This window comes from Myxine glutinosa, chromosome 1 (assembly GCF_964187855.1).
Source record: "Myxine glutinosa chromosome 1, kmMyxGlut1.1, whole genome shotgun sequence".
Taxonomy (NCBI): domain Eukaryota; kingdom Metazoa; phylum Chordata; class Myxini; order Myxiniformes; family Myxinidae; genus Myxine; species Myxine glutinosa.
The window spans coordinates 381341610-381358933 of NC_136261.1; the positions used below are offsets into that span (position 1 = coordinate 381341610).

Sequence of the window (17324 nt, forward strand, 5' to 3'; positions counted from 1 at the left end):
GAACCATCAGTTGCCTCTCTTCTCTTGGCACTACTTTCATCATTGTTACCATGGAACCAATTTCCTTAGAGGCAAGCCCTTCAGTTACAGCTAAGGTCAAATGTGGAGTTACATCAGTCAGTTGTTTTCACAGCCCCTTTTGGTGGTTGGACAGTTCTATCTCAAGCATGTTTACTGTCATACACTGGATTGTAAAAGCTGTGACCTTGAGGACACTCATTACAGCCAGGCTGCTTTTACATGCTGGTCTCGACTGAGGAATTAATAATCACTCTTAAAACCACTTTATTCACAACAAGTGCACTGTTACACACATATACACTAGTACTTGCACACAAAACTATTTCACCAAATGTGGGAACAATCCGTCCTCTATTCCTTTTTCAGGCGGACTTACCTGACTCATCTTATAAAGTCTGTTCCTCCTCCTACTGACCCAGTGTATGAAATTAGAACAGTACAACACTTTACACAATCTGCAAATTAATGCAAGTCCAAATACAAAATACAACAAACAAGAGCTCTATTCTTCCGAACTCTGTCAAAATCAAACACACAATTCCCCCACCTTCCAGTGGCAAAACAAAATATCCTTTTGGACCTTGGTTGCCAACCTGGGGGCCATGGCCCCCTGGGGTTCCATGGTGTATTTCTCAGGGGCCATGGGGTAATTTGAACCATACTAAAAATTAAAGTTTTTTTTTTAATATTGTTTTCACTTTGATATTGTTTTGTTTTTTCGTCATTGCAGATTTGACGTTATGGCTTCTGGGTGTAAAAAAAGAAAATATCTTGACGAATACATAAAGCTTTGATTCACGTCCATTACCGTGTCTGGCCAAGAGAAACCACAATGTGTGCTGTGTCACAAGGTTTTGAGTACTGAATCCATGAGGCCATCCAAGTTGAAGTTGCACCTCGAGATGAATCATGCACAACATGCAAAGCAGGATCCCGAATTTTTCAAGCGGTATGAAAGATATTTAAAGCGACAGAAGTTGGATGAGTGAGGAGCTTTTCAACAACAAAATGTAGCAACTGTCCAGGCTTCTTATGAAGTTTCTCTTGAAATTGCAAAGAAGAAAAAACCCCACTCCATTGGGGAGACACTCATCAAGCCTTGTACCCTCCTCATTGTCAAACGGATTCTCAGAAAGGCAGAGGTTCGCAAAGTTGAACAGGTGTCTTTATTGAATAACACAGTGCAGCGTCGTATCCGTGACATGTCGGAAGATGTGAAACAACAGATCATCAATGAGATTAATGCGGCGCCTTTCGGCTTGTTTTCTTTTCAACTTAATGAATCGACCGATGTTAGTTCCTGCTCCCAGCTACTGGGATTCGTTCGCTATGTCAAGGGAGATGATATCAAGGAAGAATTCTTGTTCTGCAGTGCCCTGGAAACAACGCCAAAAGCTAACGACGTCATGGAAAAAATGAAGTTGTTCATCGTTGCGGGAGGAATTCAGTGGGAGAATGTATGCGGTGTCTGTACTGACGGTGCTCCTGCCATGCTTGGTTCCAAATCCGGATTCCAAGCAAAAGTGAAGATGCTGGCACCACAAGCGAAAGGAACCCACTATATGATTCATCGCTACGCCCTGGCTTGTAAGACTCTCCCTCTTTCATTGAAGAAAGTTCTTGAAGTCGTAATCAAGATTGTTAACTACATCAAGGCAGGGGCTCTCAACACCCGAATGTTCAAGGAGTTGTGCAAAGACATGAACGCGGAACATGAAACATTGCTGTACTATACTGCTGTATGCTGGCTTTCGAAAGGGAATGCTCTGAACCGCGTCTTTGAACTTCATGCGGAAGTCAAACATTCTTGAATCTTCAAGGAAAACATGACCTCCTGCAGCATTACGACAAAGAATTGTGGAACGCACGACTTGCTTATCTTGCTGACATTTTCAAGCAGAAGAACCAGCTGAACCTCAAGCTCCAAGGGAGAGCGACTAATATTATTCTTTTCCACGATCATCTCAGAGGATTTGTTGCCAAGCGCCAAAACTGGCGCAGGAAAGTGAACACAGGAAACATTGCTATGTTCGAAAGAATGTCTGAATTGCATGACAGCATGGGAAAAGAGCTTGATCCCATTCTGAAAAATGACATTCTTGAGCATCTGCTGTCACGGGAGCTAGAATTTCAAAAGTATTTTCCTGATTTAGACGACAATGAGGCAAAAAATTGTGAGGAATCCTTTTTCCGTCAACCTTTGTATGGAGAGCATGCCAGAGGCAATGCAAGATGAATTCCTGGATCTCTGAAACGATTCATTTTCCAAAGACACATTCGAAGAGAAGAGCTTGACGGAGTTTTGGGTGGGAATGGGTCGCCACCCTAATATCAGCCAGATAGCTATTCAGGTGCTTCTGCCATTCTCGTCTACCTATCTCTGCGAAGTGGGGTTTTCCATGCTATTGAATATCAAATCGAAACAGTGTAATCGGCTCCATGTGGAAGATGACCTCCTCTGTGCCATGACTGTGACTCAACCATGGATACCCCAATTGTTAGCTAAAATGCAATTACAGCCATCCCACTGAGTTTTTTTCACTTTTATGGCGCATGCACCACGTCCCGAGGTTTGATTACCTGAGTTGTTGTCGAATTGAGTTTCTTTTTGTGAGATTATAACACACTGCGTTAAATACAGACACAACAGAGGTTTTTAGTTTTCACATATTCTTGACTTGGAACCTTTTCATACTATTTTCTTGTGTGACAGTTCTATTTTATGCTGTCCATAGTGTTGCTACTGATATTAAAATCTCATATCAAACATGCATCATTCGAGTGATGTTGCTTTGTTTGCTTCTTCCAAAAACGATGTCGTTGGGAGCCAGTAAGGAACAGAAAAAACGATGGAACAAAATGTTCATGTTGGCTACTTGGAAATCCTCATTTTCTGTGTAATAATTTAGCAATTCTCATACAAACAAAATAGCCAATTAAAGGAAAAAAACACCTCTCAGAATGCACCATTGCACCACAGAGCATCTAGAAATCAAAAAATTAAGGGGGGCCATGCCCCCATACCCCCTTAGCCTGCTTACATGTGCTCTGCCACTCGACCCTCGTGAAAGGGAGGTGGGTGCTGGGGATGTGCTCTGGGAGCCAAGGGGGCCATAACACAATAAAGGTTGGGAATCCCTGCTTTAGGAGTTATGGGGTACACCGAGACCTTCATCTTATCTCGCTTAATGCCCAGTTTGTCAATCAAACAATTCACTCACAAAAGTGCACAGCCACAATCATATACTGAGCAATGCCATGGGATTCCAGACCTTTAGTGCAATGGAACATTCGGATCAGCAGGATTCCAAATCCCTAAACCTAAACGGGTCAATGACCCGTGTTTGCATATTGTTTGCATATGTGTCCAAGTCCCTATACGAACTCTGATCCTATAACAAATTTACAAGGATTTCAGAAATCAGCAGGAGTCCCTTGGTTCCCACACTTCAATGACTTCTAGGATGCTGTGAGCTTGAAGCTCCAGGGATTTCGATACTATATTACATTAGAATGATGGGTTTCCACAACCCGTTCCCTAAAAATAAATAATTCGACTCAATTTCTCAGGATCGCGTTACCCGTTGGGTTCAGAGACGGGGAGCACGAATTCAGCGAATGTGACATAACAAAAAGGACAGGAAAAGAATCTCAGCAAGGTTCTCTTACCTTCCCTTTTTAGGCAGCCATTCACATTTAGGCAGCCATTCACATCTGCATCACCTCAGCTGAACCACTCCACTCTACTCATGCCTTTCCCCCTCATGCCCTACCCCTTCCCCCCCCCCCCCCCCTCACACGCAGGGTTTTGCGATTCCATTCCCATCACCATTTACTATCGCGGAATAACTCGAACCTCGATCAAGTCATACCAGTTCACAGACTGGTTGAATCATTTATTAAATACGTGCACATGGCGAGAGGTGCCAAAACAACACAGGGTCAGCACATGCGCACGTTCATCCTCTCTCGTGAAATGTTTCAAATGAACCACTTATATACAGTGAAATAAACAGAGATGTGCCAATTTATGGGGAAATCACAATTCATGCCTCGTAAAATCCTCAATGTCAACAGGACAAGTAAACAACAGATAGTGATCAGTAGATGGCAAACAAGAGACTCTGTGATCTGTTATCTTATACGAGCAGTTTTTACATTGCAAAGCTTTGAAACATAGAGATGAAAACAAAATGCTCATCACTTTTTTAGTACTAGCCCAAAATGCTTTGCAGCAATCACATGGTCTCTAGAGTTCTGCATTACCTTATAATTATGGTCATAAATTCTCTTTTTCAAAAAGAACCATCAATTGAACATTGTGAACTCATTATTTTACTTCCATGGTGGATGACTAATTAAAAGATTTTCCAAAACTTGTGCACATGTATGGGCTTTCTTCATTTTTTATTTTTTTTGGAGACAGTCAGGGTTCATGAAAGAGTGAATACATTACACACGAAAACGTGCACGGACCCAAAAAACACACTTTAAATAAAGGGAGCGGGGGACAAGAGGGGGAGAGAGAGGAAAGCATAAGCACAACAACAATAAAGAACAGGGACGTCGGTAGATATGTAGATGGGAGAGGGCTGGGGCTGGGGTGGGGGAGGGGGAGAGGGAAGGGGTACACGGGATAAAGCAAAGGAACACCACCAGGAATTTCAGGAATGAAGTTGGATATTTCAAGGGGTTGATTTGGGATGTTTTAACGGGGAGTATAAAAGATCATGGTCCTGGATGGGGGAAGATAAGAGATGGTGGTGAAGAGCTGTTTTAAAGACCTGGAGGGAGGAGTGGGATTGAAGAGAGTGAGGGAGTTCGTTCCAGGGGTAGGAGAAAAGAGGAATGAAAGCATGAAGGTGAGCAGAGAGTCTTGATTTTGGCAGTTTCACCAGAAGATGGTTACAGGAAGATCTTGTGCGACCTGTAGGAGTATTTAGGGGACAGAGCACAGACAGGGCTGGGGGAGGGAGGGGGGTGGCTAGGCCAGAGAGGAGCCGGTAGAAGACAGAAAGACCGTCAACCTGCCTGCATTGAGTGAGTGAAAAGCCCTCAGAGTTAGCTTCATCGTGGGAGATTCCAAAGATTCAATTCAATTCTGATGATTTTAAGCAAAACCATAAAAACTATCTGGGAAATTCCCTGAAGTGAGGGCATGGAGGCTAAGGGGGATGAAGGATTCCAGAACAGGTTCAGAAGGAGGAACAGAAGAATGGGAGATTGACAGCCAGGTAAGCAGAGAACAAAGAAACAGGGAGATGTATAAGCAATTGTTTTAGTATGGGAGGAGGGAGTTTGTCTCCTTTTTAATTTTTCGTTCATATATTTTGTTTTGTTTTGAAGGTAAAGGAAAAGTGGATCTGAGGAAGAAGGAGAAATGTTGAAGGAGTATGTTGAAAACTAGAATTGGAAAGGTGAGTATCGGCTGGAGAGGAAGGAGATATTAAGGAAGGAGAGAAAAGGGGTGGGGTGAGACAACACGTGGTCGTGAGGGAGGAGGAGCCGCGAGGAGAGGAGGAAATTATTAATTTTGTGTTTTTTTTGGGTTCCAGACTTTTAACAGAGGGTACGATGTTCGGGGGAGGTATAGGGTGAAAAGAAAAACAAAGACAAAAGCAATAAAATGAAAAAACGAAAGTATATAAACAACAAAACACTACCAGGGACCAGGCCCCAAACACGGCACAAACAAAACGACTATTACACACAAGTATGCACGATTTACAAACCGAGATATCTATCTATAATTCCAGTAATCTCTGTGTGTATGTGTGTGTGTCTGTGTGTGTGTTTGTCTGTGACCGCTGTTTCTCGACAACCACGGGTCCGATATACTTGAAACTTGCCAGGTATATTGCTGGGGACCCGAGGATGTGCCTTTTCAAGGTTTGAAATTAATCGGACAAGTGGTTCCCAAGGTATGGTCACCGTACTCGCAAGCCGTTCGCTTTGGCTTTGCGAATGAACCAAACCATTTCATGTAAATAGAGGGGGGGGGGGGGGGGTTCTACCGTACTCGCAAGCCGTTCGCTTTGGCTTTGCGAATGGACCAAACCATTTCATGTAAATAGAGGGGGGGGTTCTGTGGTCGTTACTGCCACGTGGTTTCAAAGTTTTTTTTTGTTGTTGTTGGCTTTGCGAATGGACCAAACCATTTCATGTAAATAGAGGGGGGGGGGGGGTTCTACCGTACTCGCAAGCCGTTCGCTTTGGCTTTGCGAATGGACCAAACCATTTCATGTAAATAGAGGGGGGGGGGGTTCTCTGGTCGTTACTGCCACGTGGTTTCAAAGTTTTTTTTTGTTGTTGTTGTTTGCACGCATGTTTTTTTGCACCCACGTACGGGCACGCCCTAGTAACTAGAAATTCACAGTAAACACATACACAGTAAAATAAAGAGTACAAATTTGACAAAAACACAAACGTGAAAATACTTAACTTTGGTGACGTGGAGAGCTCGGATGAACACTACTTCGCCGGCGGAACCGGAAGCCAAATTTAATGTCATTTGTGAATTGTCATGTGTGATATCATGGCGGATGGCCGATTAAAAGATTTTCCACAACTTGTGCATTTGTATGGGCGTTCACCATTATGAATTGTCATGTGTGATTTAAGGTTGGATGATTGATTAAAAGATTTTCCACAACTTGTGCATTTGTATGGCCGTTCACCATTGTGAATTGTCATGTGTGATTTAAGTTTGGATGAATTAATAAAAGCTTTTCCACAACTTGTGCATTTGTATGGGCGTTCACCATTGTGAATTGTCATGTGTGATTTAAGTTTCGATGAATTAATAAAAGATTTTCCACAACTTGTATATTTGTATGGGCGTTCACCATTATTGTGAATTTTCATGTGACGTTTAAGGTTGAATGAGTGATAAAAAGATTTTCCACAACTTATGCATTTGTATGGGCGTTCGCCATTATGAATTCCCATATGCCTTGTAAGGGTGGATGATCGATTGAAAGATTTTCCACAACTTGTGCATTTGTATGGGCATTCACCATTGTGTTTTCGCAGGTGTGATGTAAAGCTGGATGAATGACTGAAGGATTTTACACAAATTTTACATATGAATGGGCATTCATCTTTCGCTCCTTTGTGAGCCTCGTGAAAATTATTACGTGCAAACAATTCATGACTCGTTTTGCTGTGTTTCGAAAAAGTCCTCTTGTATGTTTCAGTTGGCGAGTCTTGCATGCATGTGTCTACGCTGTTCATAAAAGTAGGTGCAGTCTCCCTTGTAGATTCAATGAATCCACCTGTAAATACAACATCACATGACCTGTAAAAGAAATGCAATTCTGTTCAATACTCGTGATATAATTCTGACAAACGTATACAAACATGTACATATTGTCCTGTCGCCCAACGATTAAGACCACTGGGTGACAAATGGCCCATCGTTGTTACTCCTGAGGTGGCAGCCCGAAAATTGGCAGTACTTTCTGGCGTGCACACGGGACAGAAGGCGGCGAGGTGCTAACCTGAACAGAAGCCACACGGGTTTATTCCTGAACCCACGAACAAGGAAACACGACACAACAAATGAAATGCAACACAATAATTTAATGAAAATAAATTAAAGAGGTGAAAAAGAAAGATGAGGTGAAACTAAATCCTAATTTGAGACGTCTAAAACTCAGTCACAAAAACACACAGGGGAAAACATAATCAAAATAAAATGCGTCCCTTTTAGGCTCCCCCGAAGAGCACCACTAACCAATAGCGCCCCCTACTTCAACGTTGCAAAGGTTCCACAAAGCTCCGAAAAGTCTCCTCACAAGCGCACATGAGCCAGCTGCAGCCGAAAGCTCTAGACCAAAACGACCGAGAGAACGACTGCGAATCACCCTGTCTCCACGACCAATGACGAAGCTTGGGGCGTGGCCTGCCCATTACAATCCTCTGGCGGCGGGGTATAGTTGCCGATCGAGAATGTTTGGGGTTCTGACGGCAGTTATGTTGGTTATGGTTGGTTAATGGATGGTTTTATGGCTGGCCTTGTTGTAATTGTAATAACATAGGGAAAACCCACCGAGGGCAATCACATTCTGGGGGAAAACTAATCTTAACCCCTACCTAATTACCATAGCTTCACTTCTCGTGTAAAGACACTTAAACAACCAAAGCTCCAGATTCCCTACAACGAGATGTCTCATACTCGTCCACGGTCCATGCTATAACTATACAATCCTGCCTCCAATATGGTAATCCATAATCTACCCCCACAAACGTAACAATATGTATTTGTTCCACTTCAAAAAAGTAAAAAAATATTCTTGAGGTAAATATACAGTCCTGTGCAAAAGTTTGGGTTTTCCCCAAGATATTCATAATGCTGTGGTTTTAGAACACTGCTCAGAGGCAATGTCAACCACCATACAGGTCCCTTCATGTGGTTATTTCCATTGTGTAAGATTAGAATAGCTACTTCCCCTTGTGTAGTGGGTTAGTGTATCATAAAATGCATTGGTGTAGGTTAGAGATGATCTGTTGGTCTCTGTCGTAGCTCTTCTCTAAGCCTAGACCTTGAGTTAAAAAAAAAAGACTCATGAGGCCCCATTAGACCTTAAAGACCCCTTTATACCATCAAGACCCTTTGATATGAGCCAAGATTTTTCACAACTTAGGATGAACCCTTTGAATACAGCAGGCATGCTACGTCACAGACAAGGTTTCTTATATGTCAGCTTGCATTTGCTGAGACTAAACATCTCATAACACGTCACATTTTGTGACGTTACATCGTTTTCTACAGTAGTACTATTGCTTCATGGTTTTCCATAGTACTATAATTGCATTCGTGATCCACTCACTATTTTGTGTGGTCCCATATGTGGAAGAACAATACATCCAAATTGTTTTAGTTTCTACTTTTAGTTATTCTGTCAATATTTCATCATTTGTGGTGAAGAGCATTAAATCATTAATTTACAGTAGATGTGTCACCTTTCCTATTTCTTTGGATGTTATTTTATTGGTTGTATGGGTATATCCACGTCGTTCTTTGGTGATGAGGTTACTGCATGTGTGTGTGTGTGTGTGTGTGTGTGTGTGTGTGTGTGTGTGTTTACAAAAAGTGATCACATGAGGCCAAATATGGTTGAATTGTAATCTTTCCACCAAGGCTACAAAGTTCACCACCATATCATGCCATCCACTTCCCCACCCAATATATTATCGAGACACATGAACCACAACCCAACAAAACACGAATATAGGCTGACTGTTTCCTCCACTTCTCCTCTTGCTGTTACGACTTCCTTGCTGTTACGACTGTTACGTTACGACTTCCAACTGTGGCCTGACTGCCTTACTATCAATTTGTTGCCTTTTTTCTCTGTCACCTCATTTTTCGATGAGCCAAGATTATATTTAAACATGTCAAAGAAATCCATGAGAAAAAAAAGAAGTAAAATGTCATAGTCCCCATGGTTTTACTAATTTTGCCATACGGAGTTAAAGGCCGTCAGTCGGCCATCTTTAGTTGGATTGCAACACAAAATCTTCTGCATATGTATACTCTCATGCATTGTCGTTGTGCCAAGTTTGAACAAAATCAGTCCATGCATGTCATAAATGGTTGGGGACACAGTTGAAGAACAAAATGGCCACCAATCAGCCATCCTGGATCGAATCTCGAAAGCTAAGGATGTGCATATGTATCCCATCATTCATTTTCTATGTTCCAAGTTTGAACAATATTGGTAAATGCATGTCTGAGAAATGGTTGATGATATGGTCAATATTGAGTTTTTACAACAAAAATGGCTGCCAGTCTCCCAGTCCGCCATATTTGATAAGATCACAAAATAAAGTGAGGTGCACATATATGCCGTCATGTGGTGCTTATGACAAGTTTGATCAAATTCGGCGATGCATGTTCAATAAATGGTTGGGGATATGTTTAAGGAACAAAATGGCTGACGGTCGGCCATTTTGGATCTGATCTCAAAGGAAAATGACGTGCATATGTTAGCCATCATTCCTCATCTGTTTGCCAAGTTTGACCAACATCAGTAAATGCGTGTCCGAGAAATGGCCGAGGAAGTTTTCAACACAGTGTTTTTACACCTAAAATGGCCTCCAGTCGGCCATCTTTGATTGCAAAGCAAAACAAAATGATGTGCATATGAACACCGTCATGTGTTGTCTTTCTGCCAAGTATGAACAAAATCGGTCCATACATCTCTGGTATATGGTTGCAGACGGATGGACGAGACCCAATCCAAAAACCCCCGTTTTGGACAAAGTCTAACGGGGGCTATACTAACAGGTGTCAAATGAAAATGCAATCAGAATTGATTGTACAAATTAAGGAAAATAGGATACAACAAGGCATATTATTGTTGGTTAAAATATTTGATATAATAATGAAGTGGATAATTGATGTTTGAGAAATTGATCGACCATCATGATTATTTCTTAAAGCAATTAAATCAAAACGTGGTGTTTTTTTTTTCTTAACACCAGAGTTCATCATCAAACTGTTCGAATCAAAATGTGTGGACATCGACAGAAACCTTCATGGGGATGGTTCTCGAGGACAGAAGCCTCAGCATCATTTGGTTCAGGTCGATCCAGGTGGACATCAATGTCCTGCTCAGTTTTCACTTCCACTTTCACAAATAAATCTGGAAAAGTAACTTTTATTAAATGCACGCACTCTTGTGTCACATGTATAGCTGGTTCCACACTCTTAAAATAAATAAATAAATATTGCATTAAAATCGTTAGAAAAAATTAAAATCTCGATCAAAACATTAAAATCTTCCCTGAAGAGAGAAAATAAAACATTTCCCTCGGTAATGGCGTTGTAGCGGCTACCGCTGGGTTTTCACAATCGCCTTGCACCTACCAAGGACGCGGAGCGATCACCATGCCGGGCTCGTCCAGGACGCCCGGGCAGGCCCGTGCTCAACTTCCCAGGCCTCGGCCGGGACGCCCGGGCATGCCCGGGCACGCCCGGCCACGCCCGCTCTCGACTTGCCAGGCAGCGTCCGGGATGCCCGGGCTTGCCCCCTCTCGCCATTCCCGGGCAAACGCTCCGGGATAATGTGTGTATATATATTGCTGCCCGATAAACGGGCTTTTGGAGATTACCTGAGCTGTTTTGTTTGAATAAAGCAACTCGGACGAATTCCAGCTTTTTGTCGCGTCCATTCTTCCGATCGACGTGGGAGCACGGCTCCTTCAGCGTCATGTAAAAACATTACGATATATCCCTACGTATAATGTTCTGCCTCAAATATGAACTCAAATACAAACTGCCTCGATGTTATGAGATGCTTCCTCCCTGACCACATCTTCAGCAGAATTTCACCACCACCGAAAATCACAACCAGCAAAACAGAGAAGGTAAGAAAAATGTACAGCAGCGAAATAGAGGTTTTCTCCACCAAACTGCTTTTATTGTCAAATTATAAACCATTGCAATCCAACATGCAACTTTTTTGTCTCGAAAGAGTGTGGCAGGTTAGCATATTGACAAATGCAGATAATCTTCTTGCAATATAGCAAACGCATATGGTTATGTTTGTTTGTTTGTTTTTGCGACCAAAACGTCTTCTTCTTCTTCTTCAAAAAAATTTAACACCCAAAACGCAGTCCGTGAACTCTTAATTACATTTAGACTCCTGAGACCCCTCAGACCTTTGACGACCCTTAAATTATTTTTTTAAATACCTACTTCTTTTTGAAAAAACCTTTTTTAAATGCCGACTTCTTTCCTGGAAGTCGGAGCAGTGTCCATGTGTTTTGTACCTCTTCCAACCCCCACCCCCATTCCTCCTCCCCCCAGCCCTCTCCCTCACACAGATCTCCCGATGTCCCTATTGTCTACAGTTTCCATGTTCTCTACTGTTGTACTTGTGTGCTTCCTTTTTTTTTCTTTTTTTTTTTGTATACAATATCGAGGCTCGTGAAAGAGCGAACATTTATCACACAGAAAGACAAACCGACACATAAAACATATAACATAGGGAGCGGAAGACAAGATGGGGAGAGAGGGGGAAGGACACAAACACAACATTTGAGAGCAGGGACCGAGAGACATGGAGACATCGAGAGATCTGAGAGAGGGCGAGGGCTTTGGGGGGGGGGGGGCGTGGGAAGGGGGCAGTGGGAGAGGTATAAAACATATGGACACTGCCAGGACTTCCAGGAAAGAAGTTGGAATTTCAAACAAGGTGGATCTGGGGTGAATTAGCGGGGGTAGAAAAGATCAAGGTTTTGGATGGGGGAAGATAAGAGATGGTGGTGAACAGCTGTTTTAAAGACCTGGAGGGAGGAGTGGGATTGAAGGGAGTGAGGGAGTTTGTTCCAGAGGCGGGAGAAAAGAGGAATGAAAGAGTGAAGGTGAGCGGAGAGCCGAGATTTCGGCAGTTTAACCATCAGAGGGTTGCTGGCAGATCTTGTGCGACCTGTAGGAATATTTGGGGGACAGAGCACAGAGAGAGCTGGGGGTGCAAGGCCGGAGAGGAGTCGGTAGAAGACAGAAAGACCACCTACCTGCCTGCGGTGAGTGAGTGAAAGGCCCTCAGAGATAGCTTCATCGCGGGAGATTCCAATAATTCTGAAAGCTTTGGTTTCAACAGCGTGAAGCCGAGCTAGGTGTGAGGCAGGAGCACCGGCCCATAGGGGAGAACAGTATTCCATTGAGCTGTGGATGAAAGCCTTGTATGTGGTGAGGAGCTCAGGTGTGCCGAGGAAGGACTTCGCACGACGGAGGATGCCCAGTCGGCGACTGGCTTTGGAGGCCAGCTTGGAAATGTGGTTTTCCCAAGAAAGATCATGGCAGATAGTGAGACCCAAAATCTTGAGCGACAGAACTTCTTGGAGAGGATTGTTGAGAAAGTAGATGGGAGGGTTGTCCAGTCGATCTTTTTGGAGAGACATAGTAAGAGTGTGAGATTTGTCAGGATTGAAAGACATGTTCCACTTGTTTGACCAGTCTGTGATTTTGTCCAGGTCTTCAGAGAGTGAGGAGGCAGCAGACTGCCGATCTGAGGGAAGAGGAATGGATCGGCAGAGAGTGGAGTCATCAGCAAAGAGATAGAGAGGATTTTCGAGAGAGTCAGAGAGATCATTGATGAAGACCAGAAAAAGCACGGGGCCCAGAACACTGCCTTGGGGAACTCCAGCCTGAACAGGAAGAGGAGATGAGAGAAACCCATTCAGGGCCACACGTTGACGACGACTAGAGAGGAAGTCCGCCAGCCATGCGTGGAGATTTCCATGGATACCAAAGGAGGAGAGTTTGGTGAGCAGAGCGGGGTGCCAGACCGTGTCGAAGGCACGTGATATGTTGAGGGAGACAGCTCTAATTTCCTGTTTGGCATTGAGGACCTCCATCCATTGTTGAGAAAGCAGAAGCAGCATGTCCAGAGTAGAGTGACCTGGTCTGAAACCAAATTGATGATCAGAGATCAAGCCATTGGAGAAGAGGAAAGATTTCATATCAGAAGCAATGATGGATTCCATGACTTTGCTGATAATTGGGAGAAGGCTGATTGGTCTGTAGTTGCTAGGATCTGTTTTTGCACCTTTTTTGTGCAAAGCGGTGATGTTGGCTGATTTCCAAGCAGATGGCAGTTGACCTTGAGCAAAAGAGAGGGTGAAGAGAACAGAGAGAGGGTGAGATAGAGCAGCAGAGCAGGATTTTAGGACCCGTGGGCTGATGCCGTCGGGTCCAGTTGCAGAATCAGAGTCGAGGGTTGACAGAAACTTTTCCACCTTGTCAGGAGGAAAGGACACGGAGTCCAGGAGCAGCAGGGTACGACTGGGTATGGTGGGTACAGAGAGGGATGGGTTTGGGACACAAGATTTAGAGGCAAACACAGAGTTGAGGCATTCAGCTTTTTCACGTGCGGAGTCAGCTGTGTAGCCGTTTGAGGTAAGGGAGGGGATGGAGGGGGAACAAACACCAGAAACGGATTTGACCAGACGCCACCAGGATTTGGAAGAGGGAGACAGATAAGAGAGTTCGGTCTTGAGAACGGAGAGATATTGTTTCCTTGCTCTCCTGAGGGTGGACACACACTTGTTTCGGGCTTTGTGAAAGGAAATGAGATTTCCTTCCGTTGGATTTGCTTTCCAGGAGACGAAGGCAAGTTGTTTCTGGGCAACAGCCTCACCACAAGATTCCGTGTACCATGGACGGGAGGAAGGGTATGACAACTGAAGACGAGATGGGATAAATCTGTGCATGAGAGAGAGCAATTTACTTTGGAAGAATTCCCAGGATGAGTTGATGTCAGAGGTGGTAGAGATGGGAGACCAGTCCAGATGATTGATGGCTGCTTGAAGACCGTGCCAGTTGGCCTGAGTGAAATGCCAGACTCGTCGACGCTGAGCAGGCTCCCTGAGGATGGTCAGAGAGATGTCCACTTTAACAAGGACATGATCAGATGATCCGATCGGAGCAGAAGAAGAGCAGCAGACATTTTCAGGGAAGTTAGTCATAACCAAGTCCAGAAGAGAAGATGTTCCGTTGACTGAGATCCGGGTCGGGAAATTGACAGATTGTGTCAGTCCCAGTGAGTCGCAGAAGTCCTTTGCTGAGGAGCCATGGCTGGTGAGAGAGGTACCCACACCCAGCCAACTGGCATGATGACAGTTGAAATCACCACATATGAGGAAGAGAGAGTTGGGATGAGTAGATAGAAGTTGGTCCATATCATCAGACAGCGAGATGTAGATGGAGTCATCACTGTTTGGTGGACGTTACAACACACATATGAACAAGAGGTGGGAGCGAAGGGGAAGCCGTAGCCAGAGGTATTCCTGGGGGTGAGGTGGAGAGAGTGCAGTGCAGGGCGAGTGAGGAAGAGAGTTTTTGATAAAGATAGCAACCCCGCCTCCAGGACGAGGCTCAGGTCTATCATACCGGAGGAGGGAGTAGCCCGGGAGAGATACTATGGAATCAGAGACATCATAAAGGAGGAAAGTTTCTGTTAAGCAGATCACGTCTGGTTTGACAGAAGCAACCTGTATGGAGAGATCAGTTAAGTTTGAACGAAGGCCCCGGATGTTTGAGGTCCATACCGTTAATGAAGAGGAAGGGGGAGCATCAGATACAGAACAGGGGGGAGGAGGGGTAGGGTAAGATGTGGAAGAGGTGGAAGAGGTAGAGAGAGCTGTTGAAGGTGTGTCAGAGATTTCAGAATAGCTCGGAGAAAGGGAAGGATGGGGCGGACAAAAGGTTTGATGGTGATTGGGTGAGCCACAATGAGGTGTTATTTGAGGAGGGGGAAGAGCGAGGCAGAAGGTTGGGGGAGATGGAGGTGAGAGTTTGAAGGGGGAAGAAGCGGGGAGGACGCTTTGAGGAGGGGGAGTGAGCGGGGGGAAATTGAGAAGCAATGAGGGTGGGGAGATTTGAAGGGGAGGGGTGAGGGGGGAGTTTGGGAGGGAAGGGACAAGGGGAGGGATTTGAAAGGGATGGGATATGGGGGAGATTTGGAGGGGAGGGGTGAGGCAGGAGTCTAGGAGGGGAGGGGCGAGGGGGCGTCTTGGCGGGGAGGGGTGAGGGAGTAGTTTAGGAGGGAGGGGGCAATGGGGGAGATTTGAAAGGGATGGGTGATGGGGAAGATTTGGAGGGGAGGGGTGATGGGGAAGATTTGGAGGGGAGGGGTTATGGGGAAGATTTGGAGGGGAGGGGTGAGATTGGATTTTTGAAAGTGTACGATTTATGGGAAACGAACATTTATTGCAAAATGAGTTTCTTGTGACCTTCGAGTTAAAAATACGTTTAAGGACGCTGGATGGAGGATGGAGTGCAGGAGAGTTTAGGGAATGTAGAACAAAGGCACTATAGGAGATGGATATTTTTTTTGGGATGAATTGATTTGGTGAGCAAGTAGAAAGCAGCCTTTTAAAGAAGAAGAAGAAAAAGGTGTTATAAAATATGACGGAATACATAACTTGAGGGGAAAGTGTAAACATTGAAGGTTAATGAGTGAAAACTATCTGGGGAAATGGGGGAGAAACACGTGGTCGAAGAACGAACGAACGAATAAGAATGAATAAACGAATGAGAACAGAGAAGGAAATGTTTTTTTAATTTTTTTATTATTTTTTATTGAGTTGAGATTTACACAAGGAAGTAGGCTATGGGTGAAAAGACTGGGAATACAGAGAACGAAAGTTATTGGATCACAAACGACGGACCACTGAGAGAAAAACAAAGCCTCAAGGTTGTACAGTGCACACTGTACAAGGCCTTGCTCGCGACACGGCAAACAGACGATCAATTTATGAAAGATAAACACCGAGAAACAACCAAAGTTGCACACAATAACTTCACACACCGAAAGATAAATACAGTTTCGACAAAATACAATTGTGAACAGACTTAACTTCGAAAAACGTGGAGACCGTGTGGAGCTTCGAAAATCCCTGCCGCCGTCTCCAAGATCTCGCGAGATCTCTCTGCCCATATTGACTCCCACTCCCTGTATCATATGTTTTATGTGTCATTTTGTGTTTTTGTGATTAATGTTAGCTCTTATGTTAACTCTTCTATTGTTGTTTCCCCTTTCTATTTTATTCCCTTCCATTCTGCTCTAGGTCTTTGAGGGGCCTCCATTCAGTATCCAAAAAAAAGCGCACCGAACAAACGCAGATATCATCAGATTCACACAACTCACCATTCGGCTGGTTGCTTTGCTCCTCCGCCAGACCAAAGGAGTTCACATCCTCTATCTTTATCTGCAGAATCTCCGGATATCCGTCCAGCTCCTCAACCTTCATTCCACACACGAGCACAGTCAGCTGTTCCGATTCCGGCTGCACATGACAGGAATCCTTCTCACAGCGAACTTGAGCGTACATGGTTTGTGAACCTTGAGGCAAAAAACATCCCACTCTTCCTGATGTTTGCTCCACTCTGAGTACCTTGATCTAACAAAGTGCCAATGTATGAAGTACCTCTGCACTTGAGGCATTATCTTCTGTTTAAATCAGTTGCAGTGCTTTAAACGTTCACCCCACTAAGGCACACACTCTGACCCCCAAAAAAACAAAATTGCATATCTTAAGACAATACTGTAATTGTATTACATGTTGATGTGAATGTTGATTTTGCCAAATGTAATACATTAAAAGTTTCGAAATTTATGTAAAATCTCGGCCTGTTCAGAAATTTTACGATGAAGACATTCAATGGTGGGAAGGCCACACACAGAAGCACAGGGGATGTGTATGAAGCCTGGGTATTTGTGCTCAGATGTAATCCATGCCACAGATTTGCTAATATGCAGACAGATTCCCCACATCAATAACTTTCTGGT

The 17324-nt window shown here is 44.0% G+C and overlaps 1 pseudogene; it reads right to left on the reverse strand.

Annotated features, from left to right (window-relative positions):
- Positions 1-16866, reverse strand: part of LOC137411703 (uncharacterized) — a 77175-nt pseudogene extending 60309 nt beyond the window's left edge.
- Between the last annotated feature and the right edge of the window lie 458 nt (positions 16867-17324).